Source organism: Cupressus sempervirens, chromosome 9 (genome assembly GCF_028749045.1).
Source record: "Cupressus sempervirens isolate cs-2001-9-10 chromosome 9, ASM2874904v1, whole genome shotgun sequence".
NCBI classification, from domain to species: Eukaryota; Viridiplantae; Streptophyta; class Pinopsida; order Cupressales; family Cupressaceae; genus Cupressus; species Cupressus sempervirens.
In genome coordinates this window covers 26,884,196-26,898,883 of record NC_143126.1, presented here as the reverse complement: position 1 = coordinate 26,898,883, position 14,688 = coordinate 26,884,196, and the positions used below count along the sequence as shown (strand labels likewise).

At 30.7% G+C, this 14,688-nt stretch overlaps 1 pseudogene; it reads left to right on the top strand.

Annotated features, from left to right (window-relative positions):
• Window positions 1–5,715: 5,715 nt before the first annotated feature.
• LOC149537455 (uncharacterized) overlaps window positions 5,716–14,688 on the top strand; it is a 49,420-nt pseudogene continuing 40,447 nt past the window's right edge.

The following is a 14,688-nucleotide window of genomic DNA, read 5'->3' as shown; positions in this document are numbered from 1 at the left end:
GCATTCCTTCAACTCATAAAAACATTTTTATTAATTCCTTATATAAATATTATATATGTGTGTGTATGAAGAACTGATTATGCTTATCAAATCACAACATGATGAACACGATGATTAGCTCCCAAGATTGATTTGGAGTCTACAACTCATTTGGAATTGAACAATCTCTAATCTTCACTCCTTTGATAATGGTTCCAACAATCTCCCCCTTTGTGATTGATGAAAACCACAACACCATTTATACAATTTAATTCCTTAGCAAAAACTTCACAATGTCTAAAGGAAATTCTTTGACAACTACATACTTAGAAAATAATATCATGTTTTATTAACTTACTTTTCTTTATCTTCAACATCTCCCTATTAGATAGTTGACTCTTTCTAGTGCACTATTGCTTTTCTTTCTTTCATTTGTTACTTCTACCTTTCTCTATGTCTCACCACTCTCTACACCTTTTTTGTGCAAGTTCTCTTCTTAGTTTTCCCCCTTGCTCTATTCATTTGTTGGTCATCTTCCTTTCTCTTTTCATAATGCTCAATCACTTCCCCCTTTTCTCTTTGTGTAGGTACTATAATTTAGTTATCCCACTTTGATAATAATGCCAAAGGTGTATACCTATCACCTTTATCTATGTGACTACTCCCCATATGGAGTATTCCCTTACTGATCATCAATCTAGTGTAAGTTGTAATCTTTAAGGATCATTGATTAATTTCTGAAATTTTTCTTTACTCTAGTCATAATAGGCATATGACCCCTAACTTTCCTCTAAGATACTCAAATGTATCCTTTTGAAGAGGTTTCGTAAAGATATCTACCAATGGTTCTTTTATTGGAACATATTCCAATCCAAACTATTAATCTTGTACTTTCTATGTCAAGGAGTGATACTTAATGGAAATGTGTTTTTTCTTTGAGTATATTATCAATTTATTAGTTATGTTGATGGAACATGTATTATCACAATTCATTACCAATTAGTTCTTTTACCATTTCCTAAATACCTTCAAGTATCTATTTAATCCATACTACATGTGTACAATTTATCATTGTAGCTAAAAATTCAACTTTTGAAGTTGATTGAGATTTTCTTTTGGTTGGCCCATGCTACCAATCTTCTTCCAAGAAAGAATGCATGACTACTTGTTCTCTTTCTATCATCTACATATATTGCCTAGTCAACATCTGTAAAGATACTAAATTCAAATGTTCCTTTCTGAGTGTACCATAATTTATATTCTTCAATACCCTTCATGTATATGAAGATTCTCTTTATAGAAGTCATGTGTGACTCTTTAGGATTGAAAAAGACTATTGCCACTATCCCCACTATCTGTGAAGTATTTGATCTACTGTGTACTAAATACTATATTTAAAATATTTTTTTTTTCCTAATTTTAGGAAGAAGCCATAACTTTTTGGTAGTATAAATATTTGCAAGATGTCTAAATGTGGAAAAAATGTCCAAGTTTAGAAAAATAATCTAAATATAGGAATCTTCTCTTAAAATTGAAAAGAGATACATTGATAGGATGATAACTTCCAAGAAAAACTAGGGAAGAAGGGGAATGCAAAAGTTTAGTAAGGAAAGTGGAGGCAATTATTCTTACAGATAGAAATTGTTATACTTTTCACTATGATTTTTTAGATTATTTCAAATGTATAATTTTTTTTACAAAAGATTAGTGATTCAAAGAGGGTGAGTGTTATTTAGATAGAGAGAGAAGATTTTGAGACTGAATTTTATTTGTATAATTATTGTGGAAATCATGTAATTTATTAGTCCCTATGCATAGCATAGATAGGGTACTAATGTTTTCATTGGGGGCATAATTAATATTTTTCACAATCAGAAATCATGTGAGGTTTTAAAGTTAAAAAATAGTATTTTTAAAATTAATTTTGAAACAATAATTTGTATTTTCTGATTGACTAGTGGGAATTTTGCCAAGGGTAAATATGATTTTTTTGTTTATGAAAATTTTGATTTTTTTTCTGAAAACTTCTTCGACTCCAACTTTGTCAGTGGACCCAGGACTTGAATAGGAAGATAGAGATAAAGCACATCGAGAACACGGCAAAGAGGTAGGTGACATTCTCTAAACGGCGAAGGGGGGCTTCTGAAGAAAGTGCGTGAGCTCTCTGTTCTCTGTGATGCTAAACTCGGCCTCATCATCTTCTCCTCCACCGGCAAGCTCTTCCAATACGCCTCCCCTGCCTCCAAGTACGCTGCCACACTCTCATTATTTTATGTCATATATCATAAATGTTGCCCCACTTCCGCTGAAAACATTCCGGTCACACGGTAATTAGCCGATAGACTTCTTTGTGCGAAGATACGTCGGAATTCAATGTCAGACTCTGGGAGAGAGGAAAAATGGAAGCCAATAGAAGAAAACGCGACTATAGTATATTTTTTGTGAATTTGATAATTTAGCCCTTCTTCCACATTTTTGTATTTTTCGTGTATCGTGCATGGGCTCTCGGCTTACGTCAATATAAAGCTTCTAAAAGGGGTATTGGATTTTGAGATCAAGCTTGAAGTGGGTTATGATTTTTTATTATTAGTCCCTACCTTCTAGAGGCAGGGATTATAGTTTTCAATGCTCAATTTGGTATTAATTTTTTTTCGATCAGTGCATTTTGTCCAATTTTTCATATATCTTATATTTGATAGTAAATTTATCATTATATGTGATTATCTCATTTAAATCCCAATTTTTTGATTGGGCCTCTATTTTATCGAGTGGTCATTTTAATTTTCAGGTAGAAAATTTGGACTAAAATAGGCAATGCCATCTGTAATCATGAGTATTTATGTCTTCGTACATGAGCTTAACGTGTTGTAGAAATTTATTGTTATGATAAAAGTTTAGATTAGAGTTGTGTACTTAATGAAATATTAAATAGGAAGATAATAATAAAAGTTAACTTGTAAAAAAGGACTATAAAGGCTGTGATAAATAAAAATATATAGAATATAAAAAATAATTTATGATAAGTTAATTAAATTATAAACAATATATTTATTTTTTATCTATATATTTAGATATTTAAATAATATATTACTTAGATATATGTTCTAATATACTTATTATATAACATCACATACAATTTAGAAAAATAATTATCTAATTTGAATATATAACTTTTTTAACTTTCAAGAATACATAAGAAAATTAAATTATTAAAAATTTCATATAATTGTCTCAATATTAGTTAACTAAATATTAAGAATTCTTTTGTAAAGAAATTATATATTTTTAAAAATAAAAAAATTGTACATTATATGTTATAATTATTATTAAAATAAGTTAAACTTAAAATATTTAATACATGATTAGTTTAATGAGCCTAGGGCAAAAATACCCTACCATACTATGAGATTTGGAGTGAGTAACCAGTTCGATTCATGTCATGTTGTTGTCATCTTGATATCTTTGACTAGTAGGCTTTGACATAAACAATATAAGATACTAAGAACAACAACTTCTACTATAACCCAATAAGGCAAGGACTCTAGCTCTCAAAGAGCTCTTGTTATATAAGTTCTTACTCCAAAAGAATCTCTCGTTATCCTTCTTATCATGCTAAGATTGAGCCTTCTTATCATACATCTTAGACTGAAAGAAAAATAATTTCTAACATAGATTTAAGATCTAATTTTGTAGCCAATATTGTTAATGGGAATATCACTTCTATATTTCCTTGCAATTTTTAAAATTTTTTTACGTTTGTGGTTACTTCCATCAGATAGATGTAGACATGATGAAGAACTTCATCGTCAATGTGATAAAATTGTGTAGACCAAAAATATTAATTGTTTCTTTGGAATTTATGATTCCTAGAGAGTGTGTGTGCTTAACGAGATGCAATGCGAATAGCTATGGGCTACTCCAAAATTGTGGCAATCCTCGCCTTTTGAATGGGAAAATTTGTCATAGTAAAATATACATCAATTATTATATATGAATAATAAAAGCTTTCTAGTTGCTCTATAGATTAATTTAATACTTGAAAGGTAAATGCAAATTAATTAATTGTCAAGCATTTCTAAGAAAAAAATAAGTGTCACATTGTGGCTAGCATTTGTCCATTACTTGAATTATAATATTAAATATAGTTAGGTATAGTAGGAATGTTTTTTATAAAAGCATAAAAATTTAAAAAATAATAATAATTAACTTTTTTTAATAATTATGAAAATTTAAATTTAAAATTTAATTAAATGAATTCTAATATTAAATATAATTAGGTATAGTAGGACTATTGAAAGATAAAAAATTAATAATTGAATATTTGATGAAGTCAAAACTAGAAAAGATCAAATTTGAGCTCTACAATTTTTCGCTAACTTTGGCGATCTTTGTTTGCTTTTGCGGTCTTCATGGGAGTCCAACTGGAAAGGTTGGGTCACTAGATGAGAGGACTAATGATGGCATAGGATAGATGGATGTCCCCATGTGTATGAATTTATCAGGTGATATCACTCCACCTCTTCTCATTAGCCTAGGTTTTCAATTTGCATTTTCAGCAAGCTCTACACTTAATAGCTTGGTGTCTCCTATACCCACTTTGGCTACAATAAAAACTGGCCCTCAACCCATTTCTAATGTCTCTTCTCTCTTGTTAACCCTACCACCTTCAAACCCAAAACATTTTTAAACACGGTGGCTTAGTCTGTTGGAATTATCGACACCAAAGCTAGGTTTGTTATCAGCGATCTTGATCAAAATGAGGGCCACCCAACTGGTAAGAGCCCTTTAGCTTCCTTGGTACCATTTCCTTTGAACCCTAATTCAAAGATGATCACCGAGATTTTTAAAGAAAAGAATAGGCTTAAAGATACTACTATTTTCTTTGCTGCTATTGAGATAGATAAGTGCCCTCCTCAGAAGTTTTTGGATGATTGGTTCCATAATTTTTTGAATATTAAGCTAGGGTTTCACATTTCATTTTGCAGAAAAATTCAAAAGGGTTTATTTCTTATATATTTTGCTAATCATGAAGCTCAAAAAAGGGTATTAAAAAAGTAATTCTGGTTAGTTGGGTCAACCTCTTTTCGAGCATTAGCTTGGACCCCTGAAGCCACCCATGAAGAAGTTTTAGCTTTGTTTACTCCCAGATGGATTCTGGTGAAAAATGTTCCTACCTTTCTCTGGCATTTTATGCCCCAGTTATTAGAGCCCTTGGGGAAAACTATAAGAATGGATGACACAGTTAGGCTTTTCCCTCATATGGATGCTAGGGTTCTCATCTTGCTCCTCCCTAGTAAAGAAATTCCTCCTGAGATCATTGTGAATGTGCTCAATGAATGTTTTGTTTTCGCTATCAAAATATTAGGAGGTTTAAATGCTTGCTTTCTGTGTAGGAAGGAGAGTCACCTCAAAAAGGATTGTCCCATTATTAAGAAACCCTGGGAAAAACCTATTAATAACCCTAATTTTCCAGTTAACTCTTTAGTTGTTTCTTCTTCTATTGAGAAATCTTCAAAAAAAGTCCCTAAACCTTCGATTGTTATCCAAAGTACACCTCCGGCTAATCTTCTTCTTGTTCCGCCACCCCCATCGGCTTTGGGTCCTGAATTAGATGATGGTTTTACCTTAGTTAGGAACAAGAAATGAAAAGGGAATAATGTTAAGAAACTGAAGCCAAATAACCATATTGTTATCTTTGTCCCTCCTCCTTCTACTATCTCTTCGTAGAACACTGACATGATTCTTGTTTTATCCCCTATTGATAACTCCATTAAGCCTGCTTCAAATCCTCAAAAATTGCCACCAAAGGTGTTTAAAGAAATAGACTATGATTATTTGTTTGAAGTTATTCTTGCTATTGTTTCAACTCTAAATATGGATATGGAATCTTTAGATTTTGATGTGGATCCTAAACCTAAGGACCCTGGCTCTAAAAGGCATGGGAGGCCTCCTGGATCAAAGAATAAACCTATGGTTAAAAATGTTGGTGACAACTCTAGCATTGTTTCTATAGATGATGTGTTTCTTACTCCTATTTTTGGTTCTTAATGAATTGTTTATTTTGGAATATTAGGGGACTTGAGTCTCCTGATAAAAAATTTGTGGTTAAGCATTTGTTAAATTCCTTTGATTTGGTTGATATTTTCATGATGCAAGAAATCAAATCCGTCGGTTTCACTCTTGAAACCAATCTTAATTATATTTGGCCTAATGCTATCGAATTTTATTCTAATCATAGTAGAGGTAAAGGAGGTGTTGTTTTCCTGGTTAATCCTAAATGGGGTTTTTTTATTACTAATAATGGTGTTTCACCCTGTCAAAGGGCCATTTCATTTATTATAAGTATTAATAATAAACCAATGGGATTCTATTCTATATATGCTCCTAATGATGCCAAGGGTAGAATATCCCTCTGGAATTAGCTTGTCACCCTTCCTAATATTCCTTGGCTATTTGGAGGGGATTTTAACATGGTTGAATCATATGGAAAGATTGTGAGAATCTTCACTAGTCTAAATTTATTTGTTCTAAGAATTTATTTGACCCTCCGGCCAATAACAAAGATAGTAATCCTGGATTATGGCACACTTGGTGCAATTTCTAACAAGGTCATGCTAGGATATATTCTAGACTTGATCATTTTTATGGGAATAAAGACTATTTCTCTTTCCTTCCTAATCACAATGATAATGTTGTTTTGGTTACTATTACCACATTGTTTAATCATCAACCCATTTTCACACTTGTTTGTGTCAACTCTGTTCCCATTAGATAGAAGCCCACCTGTAATAAGTTTATATTAAATGCTAAAATTCTTCAAGATGAGGATGTTCTTTGTACTATTCAAATTATAAGGAATATTAATCACTTTAATCTTAAGGAATCCTCCACGATTGATAGATGGAAGGCTAACCTTCTATCTTGGAAATGTTTTCTTCAAACTATAGGGCAAAAGTTTGCCAAATATTATAGATTCATTGAAAAGCGGCTCTACTTTGATCTTCAAAACACTAAGATAGAGGTTCAATCTAATTCCTTTAACCCAGATCTTATGAATAAGGTCCTTATTGCCAAAGATGCTCAAAGTAGACACCAATAGGTCAAAATTGAAGGAGCCAAAATTTGGTCTAGAGCCAATTGGCTTCAGCATGGGGATAGAGGATCTAAATTCTTTTTTAACCTTCTCAAGCACAATCAAATTAAAGAGTCTATTGAAAAGCTAGTTATTAATAAATAGGAAATTTTAGACCCTATTAGTATCACTTTGACTTTTGCTGACTATTATAGTAATCTATTTTCTTTTGAAGATACTAGGGAAGTTGAAGATGTTAGAAGAAAATGCAAGGCTCTTATTCCTAAGAAGTTGGATAGGGTTGATTATTCATCCCATTGTAAACCTATCTTTGTTGATGAGATTATTGGGGCTATAAAGTCCCTCAAGGATGATAAGGCCCCTAGGCCTGATGGTTTTTCTATCAAATTCTACAAAGCCAATATTAGTTGGATCAGTAAAAACTTTCTGGATATTTATAATGGGGCCATAAATGTTGGTTCCCTTGGCTCTGAGATTTACAAGAGAATTATTAAGCTCCTCCCCAAGGATGGGGATATAACTCTTAATAGAAACTGGAGACCTATTACTCTCCTTAATGTGTCTTATAAAATTTTGGCGAAAGTTTTAGCCCTTAGGTTGGTCCATATTCTCCCTAAGTTTGTTAACTCTACTTAAATTGGCTTCATTAAAGGTAGATATATTTTAGAGAACCTTATTGTGGCTTGGAAAGCCATGGACTATGCTAAATGTTCTCATCAAAACTCTGATCTATTGCTCCTTGACTTCGAGAAAACCCATGATAGGGTTGAGTGGAATTTTATACTTATGATGCTTCAATCGTTTGGATTCCCTTCTTACTTTTGCAATGTTGTTCAAATCCTCCTTAGAGATTCTTTTGCTCAAGTTGAGATTAATGGTTCTCTTTCTGATCCTTACTGCCTTAGGTGATCTGTCAGGTAAGTTTCCCATTAGCTCCTTCTCTTTTTGTCATTTCTACTAAAGCTTTATACTATATCCTTAGGGATAACACTCTATCCCTAAAAGTTAGAGGTCTTTACCTCCCTAACAATGAAGAGCTTATAAATAGCCAATTTTCTTATGATACTGCTCTCTTTTTGAGCTAACTGATAATAATTTTTTAAATCTGCAATCTAAGTTGAATATGTTTTGCACCATCTCTAGTGCTTGCATCTCTCAGGCAAAATCTATTTGTTTGGGGTGGGATGAGCATCCTTCTGATTAGTTTTCTCAACATAATTATCAATGGAGAGGTCCTAATAGAATTGTTAAATATCTTGGTATACCCTACTCAGTTGATCCTTCTCTTAAGGATATGTGGGATTGGATTAAGGCTAAGATAATGAATAAGCTCAATAAATGGCACAACAGATCTTTGTCTCTTATTGGGAGAGTTCAAGTTTGTCAAAAACTTTTGTCCTCTTGTAATATCTATTATTCTTCTACTTAGATGTTTAGTAATTATCAAATTCTTGAAATTCAAAAGGCTATTAGACTTTTTCTCTAGTTGGATGGCAAAGGTAACAAAAAATTTCATAGTGTTAAATGGGAATGGTGTCATACATATAAGACCCTAGGAGGGCTAGGGCTAAAAGATCTTAAACTGCAAGAAATTTCTCTTGCCACCAAATGGTTCTTTCACTCTCTAGAGGGTGACAGTCATTGGAAAGTGCTTGTTAAACATAACATTGAGAGAGGTTTTCCCAAGAAAGCTAGTTCTTGGAAGAATCTCCCTTTTTGTGATTTGATTGTTGGTAATTTCTTGATTTTTGTTCAAGGTTCTGCCATATTTAAATCCATTTGGTGTGCCTGGGAGCATGTTCGATTGTATATTACCAATAAGGAATTCTATAATGATAATTACATTCATGGTGAAAAGTCCATTTGGTGGAACCTGGGCATAAATGATAAACCCCTTGCCCTCTACCAGGGTTGCTCTACTAATATCTGGGCTAAGACTGGTATCACTCAATTTGTTGATATTTTTGAGCATGACACTCTTATTCCTTAGGTGGATCTCAAGTGTAGATTTAATTTACCTGATTCTCATAAAAGGACTTTTAATTTAATTTTACAAGCTCCTAAGGATATCCCTACCATTTTCCATGTGGATTCACATAGATACCTTAAATGCAAATGGCTAGATGGTATCGTCTTAGACAAGCTAAAAGCCAAGAATATCTATAGAGTTATTGATTACAATGTTGGTATTCTTTATCATCTTACCAATTTTTGGTACTATTCTTTTGATGTTAAAACTTGGAATAAGCTTCTGGATAACATTTGGAAAAGCCCTATTGAACCTAAAATACAATGTTTTAAGTGGTTGGTTTTACTTGATAGACCATCAATTAAAAGAGACATTTAGTCTTTTGATATTTGTTATATTTGCAAGATGCCTGATTCTGGTAGACGCATTTTATTTGATTGTCTTTTTGCTAAAGAGTTATGGAGACTTTTTGGTATTGTTTATCCTATTAATGTGAATATTATTCAAATTGTTACTGTCTATATTAAAGGTATTAGTAAGGATGCTATTTTTTTCTAGAATATTCTATCATCTAACATTCTTTGGCAGATCTGGAAGTGCAAGAGTGAAGAAAAATATCAAGGTAAACCAAGGGTTCTTACTTAGTGTTATTGTAAACTCACATATTTTAAAATCTTCTTGCAGACTCAAACTACCATGATGATAGAGAAAGAGAAGCTCAAGAGGTTTCTCAAAGATGGTCAAGCCACGTTCTTTTTCTATGAGCTCAAGTATGGTTATCAATGGCGTAGGACTTTGGATGATCTGTAGATGTTTGAGAACACTTGTTGGAGACTAAACTAGGTGATAAGAAGGAACCAAAATTCTAGTAAGGAGGAGATCTTTATGCTAGCCCAAATCTAGGAAAGAAAGAACATTGTATGGATGGAAGGCCCACTCGGTTGGATCATGTGGGTGGATACCTACCCTGATATTCTACATTAATGCCTCTATTGTTTAGTGCTTTGTTGTTCATGTTTTTGTATATTTGTACAGTTGCTACTATTGTTTTGGTGTGAGGCAATGCCTTTGTTCTGATACTCAGTGAACATTGTTGATTTTTTGGTACTCTCTATAGCTAATAGAAAATAATTGACTATTTCAAATATGGTATACTAATAATAATGGTAGAAATAGTCTATTGCTACTAATAATAATAAGAGTATCATCCATTTATCTAAATAATATTTTTTAAATCTAAATTAACACTATTTAGATAAAATTTGAAATTAGGTAAGCATGTATTATTTTTTTAAATTATCCTTCACCATAAATCAACACACCAACACATATATATTTTTTAATTACACATTTATTAGGTGAAGTTTTTAGGTACATTTTACCATAAATAAAGATATTAATTAGATTGTATTAATTTTTTTTCTAGGTATTTAGAACATATTTTATCTTTTAACTATTCTATTATCTATATACACCCACTTGATAATATAAAAAGAATTTATTATTAAATTTTTGAGTATGATTAGTATAATACATTTCATTATTAAATATTGAATAGATGGCAAACAAAAATATATATATTATTAGAGAGTATATGTAAATGAATTAAAATTAAAATACATTTATGTAAATAAATATTTGTCCTTCATAGTAGAATAATATTTTTTTAGTCAAATTTGTAGATATATAATCATTTTGAAAAAATTATTTAGCCTTCACTATAAACAAACACATTAATTAAAACTTAATAATTTTTTTATTTTTTTTATTATATAAAATATTATTTTGAAATATAATGTGAACAATATTTTATAGCTTGTTATTAGTGAAAATATCAAGAAAGTGTCAATTTCTATTAGTCAATAATGATATTTGTATTAGTCAATAATAATATTTATGTCTACAATTAAATAGTTTGTTATAAATTTTAAAATTAAAAAATAATAGTGCACCTTGAAAAAAAGCCTGAGACAGTGATTCCTTAAAGATCCCAAATTATTAAAATGAATTTTGAAAATTTTTTAAATAAAAAATTAACATATATACTATAAAAAATTGAATAAATTTTTTTGAAGAAAAATTCATCATCATCATTGATTCTATTTAAATACAAGTGATTGCAATACTAATATTGTCTACGATCAAATACCAATATCGATTCTCTCCTAGATGATATATACTAGCACTTGCACATTTGGAAATTTCAAGGGTTAAGCCGATAGTCATTCATACTTTTGATGATGCTCTTGCCTATAGATTATAGCAATATATTAAGTATGTCATAAAATTTTGTGGAAAATAATGCCCTTACAAAGTAATTGTAAATAGTTATTTGTCTTTGCTTCTCCTCTTCCAACAAGACCCATATATTTACGATGGTGAGCCATACATAGTCAACCAAGAAAAAATTATCTGTGGCTAATTTTCCAAAATGGTCCATATAGTTACAATGGTGAGTAAGATGAAAAAACTCAATAGGAAAAAAACACATTTTGATGACCTATACAAATTGTCTTTCCCACTATTAGACAAGTAGTTCAACCATCTCTTCAACTATGATCTTCCCCAAAATTGAAAAGTTTACAATAATTTGATTTGCCAAATCCAACTCATTCATAGATCGATAAACCCCTCTTCAACAAATTGTCATTCCCACTATTAGACAAGTAGTTCAATCATCTCTTATACTATGATCCTCCCCAAAATTGAAAATTTGAAGGCTATTTGATTTACCAGATCTAACTCATTCATAGATCAATAAACTCCCCTTCTTCATAGAATATATATATATTTTTCCCTATCCTTGATCTTATCCTCAGAAATATTTCATTTATCCAGTAATTTCTTCAATTGAAAAAAGTTTTTGTTTGACATTATCAAACAATAACTAATTTTTGTATTAAATAGTTTATGAATGAACTATGTATATTTACTAAAAATATCAATTGCAAAAGATGTGAATAAATGAATAGTTTAACACATGTAATTTCTTCTTAATTTTTTATAATATCAATCTTTAAATAGAAATTAAAAATACTAATACAATAAAAAGCTAAATATTTCTAATATTTTTAAATTTGTTTACATTTAATACATTATATTATGTTAACATATAATATAGCTTACGTTTATAATAACACTTATTATTACAATTTATAAAATTCATAAAATTGTAATGCACATATAGCTAGCATTTTATCAAAGTTGTCAAAGCATATTTCTTTTCAATATTAATTTATGCATAAAAACTCTTGTTATACGTTACCTCTCATTCTAGATTCATAATTTTTTCTTTAGATCATATTATTATTATCGTATGAAAAAATATTATTATATCAATTTTTATTATTTTATTGAAAAGAAAACTAAATTTTTGAAGAGTTTAGAACTTAATTATTTTCATCATATAGAGGAAATGATGAACTATCATTTTAAAAGAGATAATGTATATGTACTTAAGTCAACTATATTAAATTTCAAAATGACTCTAATTACTAAACATATCTCTAGTACAATTTCTTTAATATGGTCCCAATTGTTGTTTATATCAAATTCATGCCTTCCGAGCATATTTAATTCATTGAGTACCATAGTACAAAATGGTCCCATTTGCGAGAGAAGTTCCCATTTGCATACACCTAACACATCATTTGTATCTTGATTACATTCATTTTCTTCTTCTTTATCATCTTCTTCCTCAGAGTTGTTCCCAACATCAATGGCACAACTTACATGTAACACATTATAACCTATAGTATTCATTTGATACCAGTTGTTGACTATTTGTTCTTTTGTGAGTCCTATCTCTACTTCTATATTACAAAAATTCTTATATAAGAGTTGTGGCTAACTCAAAGAGACAAATTATTTTACTTCATATATGGAAAAGTCATTGTTTGGTAATTTTTTCAAAGCAAACTATTCATGAAGAAGCGCAAATGTTTATGGTTTATTCTGATATTACATTTTAAATTGTGTATTTATACTTCTAGTTGTAGGGTGTATCCAAGGAATGTGTGAGACTTAGTAAGTTGTTGGATGCAATCAAATACCAAGTTCTTCAACTTCACAAGAAGGACACTATGTGCTGTAGGCAATTGCAATGGTCATTGAAGTTCAAAGGTTGATGTTGATGTTCATGCTTCTTGTTCATGATCAAAGATTATAATTATGTAATGTTGTTTTTGAATCTTTACAGTGCTTCAGGAAGCATTTTGTTGGCTCTAGTAGTGAACTGGTGATTTTCTTTCTTCTCTCGCAACATATTTGTTGCTCTTTCTTTTGCACATCATTCAAGATTTTTTCAATTTAAAAAAAAGAGAGTAAAATCATTTTTATTTTTTTAATTTAAAAAGAAATCAAATCTTGAATATTTTGAAGTTTTAAATTGTAAAATTAAATCATATCAATAAGAGGACTATTGGAAAGACTGCACCATATAAAAGTGGTTAAGTATATTTTATCATTCATAAGGAAATTAAATATGTGATATAGGCAAGTGAATGTTTAAATAATGTGTTATATGATATAATTTAGAGTGGATCCATATTTTCAATATTATTTCCATTAAAATTCATATTTTAAAGTCACCTAATTTAAATTATGAATAATCATCATTATAAAATGTAGCCTTTAGGAAGACTTATTTTTTTATCTCCAACATAATTATGAAACTATAATATACTATTTTTTGGTGTAACTAAGTATTTACTTATTACACTTACTTAAGTTTACTTAGGTTTATGCATTATTTAATTATTTTGCATTATTTTATTTGTGAGAAACTTAGGAGTTTGTGCACTTTTGTGAGTTGTCTTGATGACATCACAGGGGTTCGGCACCTCTTTTTTAAGCACATGTTTACAACACAAGAATCTTCTACACACATATCTAGAATGTTGGATAAGGTGCTTAGTTGTGTTATCTTATGGTTGTTTCTAGAGACATTCTAGGTGCTTCTTGAGAGGCCTTTATATACAGGCACTCCTAGTGTACTCTTAATTATGGCATATTGAATACATTGTCATTCTAATCATACTCTCTCTCTCTCTCTCTCTCTCTCTTTGGTCTACTGTGTGCTTGTGTTTGAGTTTTTAGTTCTTGGGTGAATTTTTCGCTTAGGTAAATTCTTGGAGATTTTCTCATCACATAGCCATTTGAGACAACGCTTGCTTCATCACCTCAGCCTGAATTCAGAGTGCTGCCAAAATTAGGAGTGTCTAGAGCTAGATCTAACCTCGCCATTATGTCCATAATGCTGAACCGATAAAAATAGACTATAAATTCAGCTACTTTGGCCCAAAGTCAACCATGAGGCAAATTTTTTTTACAAATCAAAACTCGGAGGCCTCAATTTGCAATTTGGGTATGGTCTTTTGCTGATCTAATTAATTTATTTTTATATTTATAATTTAGTTTTTCGGATCTATCATTTTTCTCTGTATTTTTGTCATTCTTTTTGCCCTTTCGGGCACCTAGCAGTGGGCAGTGACACCCTAGATCTACCATTTTTGGAGGGTTTATTGGAGGGCTTATTTCATCTAAATTACAGTCGTACTGCACACAACACATTTTCTGATTGGTCTCACCTTCTATAGAGTTGTAACCTTCAAATAACCTTCAAACCCACCTGGGACCAAGCCAAAGT